This window comes from Osmia bicornis, unplaced genomic scaffold, assembly GCF_907164935.1.
Source record: "Osmia bicornis bicornis unplaced genomic scaffold, iOsmBic2.1, whole genome shotgun sequence".
Taxonomy (NCBI): domain Eukaryota; kingdom Metazoa; phylum Arthropoda; class Insecta; order Hymenoptera; family Megachilidae; genus Osmia; species Osmia bicornis.
In genome coordinates, this window is record NW_025791458.1 from 1,266,016 (window position 1) to 1,272,462 (window position 6,447).

Below are 6,447 nucleotides of genomic sequence, written 5' to 3' on the forward strand. Positions count from 1 at the left end.
ATTAACAATAACGAATTCCATAAATGTTTGCAAGTGGGATCATCGTAGAAATATCTCCTATTAGATGTGAAAGGTGTTACGGGCAATGTGTTCAACGTGGGCATTTAGTAAAATGACCGGACATTGTGTAGATTGCACATTTTTTTGGACAATGTATATAATGGGCAGGTATTTCACAAATGGCCCGGACATTTTATATAATACCCACGGTTCGTTGACATTAAACTTATTATTATTATTATTATTATTAAAACCATACATAGATGTAGGAAAAAATGGAAAAAAGAGAAAAAAAAATATAAAGGGATATATACACAAGAAAAGAAAGTTTATTTAAATGAGATAATAATAATAAGAATGAATATTAGTTGTACGTGGGAAAAGATGCGCGTTATATTATCGTCTTTCGTCTTGGATCGCCAGAGTTCAACTGCTTCGTGACGCGTCGCAAGTCGCAACCGTCGCAACGACGATTTCTTTTGTTTTTGCCAATGGGCCCACCTTGACCAATCACGCGAAATTCGAACACCACATAGATGTGATAGGTTAGGATGGGCCACACACTTAAATCCGGCCGCCGTAAAGCGGCCGGTATCGCTTTTGTTATTATTTAAACAACGCTATTGTCTTAGGAAAGTGTTGCCGGCCGCCTTACGGTGCGCCGCGGCCGCGGCGGCCGGATTTACATAAACATGTAGCCTAATCAAACCTATCACATCTATGTAACAAGAGCGTTTTGATACATTAACCACCACCTTCTAGGTATTCTGTACAACTATCGGACATTTTATAGATTGACCGAAACTTGTTACGGACATTTTGCACAATGTCTTTTCTACACAATGCCAGTCATTTTTTACAAAATGCCCACGTTAAACACATTGCCGTTACAAACGGTTTCATCGCGATTGGTTCATTCCTTGCAAAGTAACACCAAGAAATAAGCTTTTTGCGATAACAATAGTTATTAACAATAATAAATTCCATACATTTTTGGAAGCGAGCTCATCACGAAAATATCTCCAATTAAATTGGAAAGCTTTCATCGCGAACGGCACATTCCTTGCAGAGTAACACCAGCGAATAAGTTTCTTGCTATAACAATAGTGATTAACAATAGTGATTAACAATAACAAATTCCACAAATTTTGACAATTGGGATCATCGCGAAAATATCTCCAATTAGATGTGAAAGGTTCCATAGCGATGGGTACATTCCTTGCAGAGTAGCGCTAAAGAATAGAAGTTTGCAATAACAATGGTTATTATATATGTACAGGTAGGTCTCGATTAGCGCGAGTAACAATTCCCAGAAATTGTTCGTATTATTTGAATTCGTACTATTCGAATATTTGGAATATAGGAATTGGTCCTTATCATACGTATATTATTCAATTATAATAGCATAAACATGTTTAGTATTTTAACAGTGTTGATTGCACTTTCTTCTGCTTTTTGATATCTCCGTATATGTGATGATAAACCCGCAGTATTTTATCCAAGTCTCTGTTAACTTGCATGCTTCGATCCATGTCTGGATCGAAAAAAGCCTCGCAAACCTCGCATTAACTGAATTTTTGTTCGCATTAAATGCGACCTGGTATCATTTTTAAATTTGCACTAAACCGAATATCGCACTATGTGAACTAGTATTAATCGAGACTTACCTGTATACTGGTTTTTAGTCGATGCGATATATGTATAGAAACAGTAGAGACAGGCGATTGCATTCTGATCCATACACCGCCAGAGTAGGCGGTGGAATACCCGTAGGCATGCGTAGAATTCATTATATGTAGTAGTAACAATAGTTTTTCGCCAATATCTCGAAAACTAAAACTTTCCGTTAATTGTGCATAATGAAAAAGATTTCAGAATCATGCCCCCGACAATATATTAAAGGATCATTGAAATCATTCTATGTTGAGATTAGAAACTTCCCGTTTTTTTACAATAAAAACCGTTCGGAATGAAAAAATGCAAAATGTTTTTTTAATGGGACCAATCGGAAGACATACTCTACAAGATGCAAAAGGTTTCGTTCCGATTGGTTCATTCATCTCGGAGTAATAGGCGAACAAAGCCAGAAAAAAAATATATGTATATATACTCGTATATATACTGATCGAATTGAGTATCCTCCTCCTTTTCGAAGTCGGATAAAAAATGATTATCGCTATCGTTAAATTACAATCACTGCAGAAGGGATCGGCAAGTTGATATCGACATATTGACTATTTAACTATGGGATTTAGTTTTGAAAATCTCTCGCGGGATATGTAATTAAAATCAAGCAATGACGAATATACACGTCGAATGCAGTTAACTGGTTATTAATAATCGTATCTGGTACTGCGTATCTGGTACATTATCGTGTGAGGTGGCCAAGTTGGGTGTAATTTAATTCAATCGCCATTTTCTTGAATAAGCGCACCCAATTTTTTCTGATTCTGATAGAGGAAGGTTCACTCTTTCCTGTAGTAATAATTAAACCCGTCGTAAATGGTTGCAACTTTTAAAAATCCTACACAAATTCAAGATTTTAGTTAAATGTACTTTATTTCAATCAGGTCTTATTGTTTAAAAAGTTGTTAACATTTTAACTTACTTAATGCACTGAATAGAATCTATACTAATCTAGTAAACTTCATAATTCATTTCATTTCAGTAAAGTTCTTTACAATGATACATTGAAGTTACGGATAATATCATCAGCGTTTTGTTCTGACGAATTTCTATTGACTTTGAGTGCGGACCACAGCAAAACAGAAACAAATATGAAAAAATGGATTACACTACGTTAAACAACAGTTTGTTGTCTATCGATGTACGCAAATAGTTTTTCAATTTTCGAATTCACGAAAATCGACTTTTGATCACCGAAAACCGTTTTGTCCCACTGTGCGCCGGTGTCTAGCAGGAGCTTTCCTCTTCTTTGCATTCCGGCCACTTGGCAGAGATGTGTCGTAGTCCTCCGAATATGCTTGATACTCGGGGTTCTCGTTTTTCTGGATCGTCTCGTCCTCCTCGTTGATGCTATTCACTGGTGGTAAGATTTTCGCTGACTGGGAAAATTTTTTCAGAAACACTGATTTTGAGTATGTCCTTTAGCACCACACTTTTAGCGCGTTAACTGCAATCTCTGTTATAATGGTACGGCGTGATTCGGTACCGTACTTTATTTTTCGTTCGATGATCGAATTTGTAGCGGAAATGATGTGAACGGCCGTCGGACAGGCGCTCAGATTTAAGGCGGCGGGATTTAAATATGTAACCTAAACTAACCTATCACATCTATACATGGTTTTAATAATAATAATAGTAATTTTCAAAAAGGTGCTAATTAAAACCGTCGCCACGCGGACCGCAGCCACATTAGAAGCCGGTCATCTCTACCAATCAACGCGCTTGACGTCATCACGAAGCGACGCCAACGGCTCATGCAGCCGAGAAGACAAATTCTCGGCCATTACTGTTCGACGATACGCAGCGAAAACATGTGTATAACGAATTGCTTAATTTCCTTGTATTATTGAATCTCGATCGCAAACTCGACGCTGTAAACGCGGAATTCGCGCCGACGGTCGATACTATTGCGTAAACGCAAGTGTTGATTCAACACGTGGTTTCAACACATCTCAATCTTAATCTCGACCACCGCGACGCGTCTGAGACTCCTTGACTCGTCTCGAACTCTTTTGTCACACTTGAATTGTAAATAGTGTATATAATTTTCAGTGTCTTGTAAATATACTGTGTTTGTTCACTCAACGAGTGTTAATTCGTCTCACCGCCATTCCTTGAAACCGAACCGGTATACTCGACTGAAAATCGCGGACAATTCCGAACTCGAACAAATAAGTTTAATATTTTATCTCCTACTCAACCCGAGGCGATTGGAGGTGGGTACATTAATCTAAATATTTACCAACGATAATAATTACTATAACATTTATTCATTTATATTTTCTGTTAAAGGATATATAATAGCCATTATTGCGAAAAATGCATCTAATCGATCATGAAAATCGTATGCTTTTTTAACATAAATTACGCTGAATAATGATTAAAATAGTACTGTTTACGAGTCGTAAAGCCCAAAAACCCCAAAAACTTCGGAAAAATGGCGATTTTGTATGGAAGAAGTCGCGGATCAGGATTCATGTTTTTTTTATAAGTGTGTATTATCAATACTATTATTCTCAATTTTTTTGAGAATTTTTGGTCAGGTGCGCCATAGTTAAAAAAATTAGAAACCGAGTTTTTCGCTGTTTTTTGTATGTCAGAGTTACTCTTGTACGGCGAATTTTCGTCTGTTCTTTTTCAAGTAGCTGTGTTATACAATGTTCAATGTTTCTACGTACAGTGAAACGGAATAAGAATTTAAAAAATTAAATAATTCAGAATTATTGAAAGTACTTTACGTGAGTTATATCTCAAAATATCGAAGGGTTTTGCAACGGTGTCGGTGGTCCAGCGGTTAAAGCGCCTTGATTTTTTTTCTGTAAAATACATATTTTTCAATTTCGTTCAGTGCAGAAACATTAAAAATCACATAAAGGTTCTTTTAAAAATTGAAAGTGTTTCTCATGTTATCGCACGAAATATGTTGAAAATATTGGCTTTTGATTTTTTTAAACACTGCGCACGAGACTGAAAAATCTGAAAAAAATTGAGGACACCGGTCATGCTAATATCTAACTACTCTAAAAGTAAAAATCTAGTATCTCGAAAGCTTCTACCCGAAATCTCAATTTTTCGACTTTTTCTTGCGCTTTTGATTTTCCACGCCTAGGATTTGTAATCGAAAAATCTGAAAGAATACTGAAATATTCTAGATATGTTTTTTTATGATTGTGAATTTTTTCAGATTTTTCGGTTGCAAATCCTAGGCGTGGAAAGTAAAAAACGCAAGAAAAAGTCGAAAAATTGAGATTTCGGGTAGAAGCTTTCGAGATACTAGATTTTTACTTTTACAGTAGTTAGATATTAGCATAACTGGTGTCCTCAATTTTCCTCAGATTTTTCAGTCTGGTGTTTAAAAAAATCAAAAACTGATATTTTCGATATATTTCGTGCGATATACATAGTAATTTCTCCGAGATTGCGACTATGGTCCCATTCCCACATTGCGACTGCGTCTGGTCCCGCGCCTATGCGTGCGTTATTCTTGTGCTTATGCTTTTCTCGCTCGAGCCAGTCAAGCAGTGTAACCCGATGCCCGCCGTGGTTCTTTTGATGCGAGTTGGCACCTTAGTAATTCGTAATATTGCAATATAATTTTCTAATTTCAACAATTTTTTGTCTGAAACTTTTTTTAACATACTTTTAAGATTCTTCCGATTAAAATGAGACCAAACACGATATAATTTGGAGCATGTTTGCTTTATTTTATGTACAAGGGAATACAGTATAGACTCGTTATAAGCTAAAAACACTGATATGTATACTATGGATTGGAGATGCTTGAAGCGATTTGAAGGTGGTCTCGTCTTTCGACAGCCTCTCGTCGGTGGCGGTGCTCAAAATCTTACCGCTGATTCGCTATTTCCTTTAATTCATCGGTCGTTGGTGGCGGCTTTGGCGAGTAAAGTCTCCTTCAATTCGCTTCAACCGCTGCTCTGTACTGTGCGTTGCAGCTAAGTTGCCGAGCACCTACAAACTGAACCGACAGAGGGGCAAGGGGACTGTGCGTTCGCTCCACCTAATCCCTTCCAGGAGCCCGTAACTTGAGAAGTGAGCGGCCAGATTGCATAGGCGTAATATTTCCATATTTGCGGAAGATACATTTAACTATATAAACATGCGATTTTTTCGGGATATTAATGGATTTTTTATAATACTTGTTCTTGACAACGGTTGTTATTATGCAAAATTTATGGAAATTACATTATGGAAAGTGTAAAAACTCTCCTGTTTTCTTAATAATGCAAACCCCGAATCTACCTCTACGCCAATGCATTCAACTTGCCGCTCGCTATCGCTTCATCTCATTCTGTTTCAATGTCTGTCCTTGGCGACGTTCGTCACGCGATAGATTTGTGGATGTAAGGGCCTCAGCCAATAAACATAATACGTGTGACTGGAGGCAGGTCAACGAATTTGATTGGACGGCAACTTAGCTGCAACACACAGTACTTATGGGCTTATGGGAATCTCGTATCCATAGTATACATATCAGTGGCTAAAAAGATCTCTACGCTATTTGCAAAGAAACCATCCCCACCACTGGGGGGTATACCCCTCGAGACGCCGTGAAGCTCGCTCGCCGAGTAACGTAATGCCGGGTCTACACTGCTGTTCGCGAATAGTTTGCGTACAGCTCGAGAACTGTTCGCGAACATTTCTATCCAGTGTAGACCCGGCATAACATGATCTGGGATCAGATATCGGTGAGGCAACACTAATGCAACAACCTAACTTTGTTATTTTTCATTTTTTTTTTTA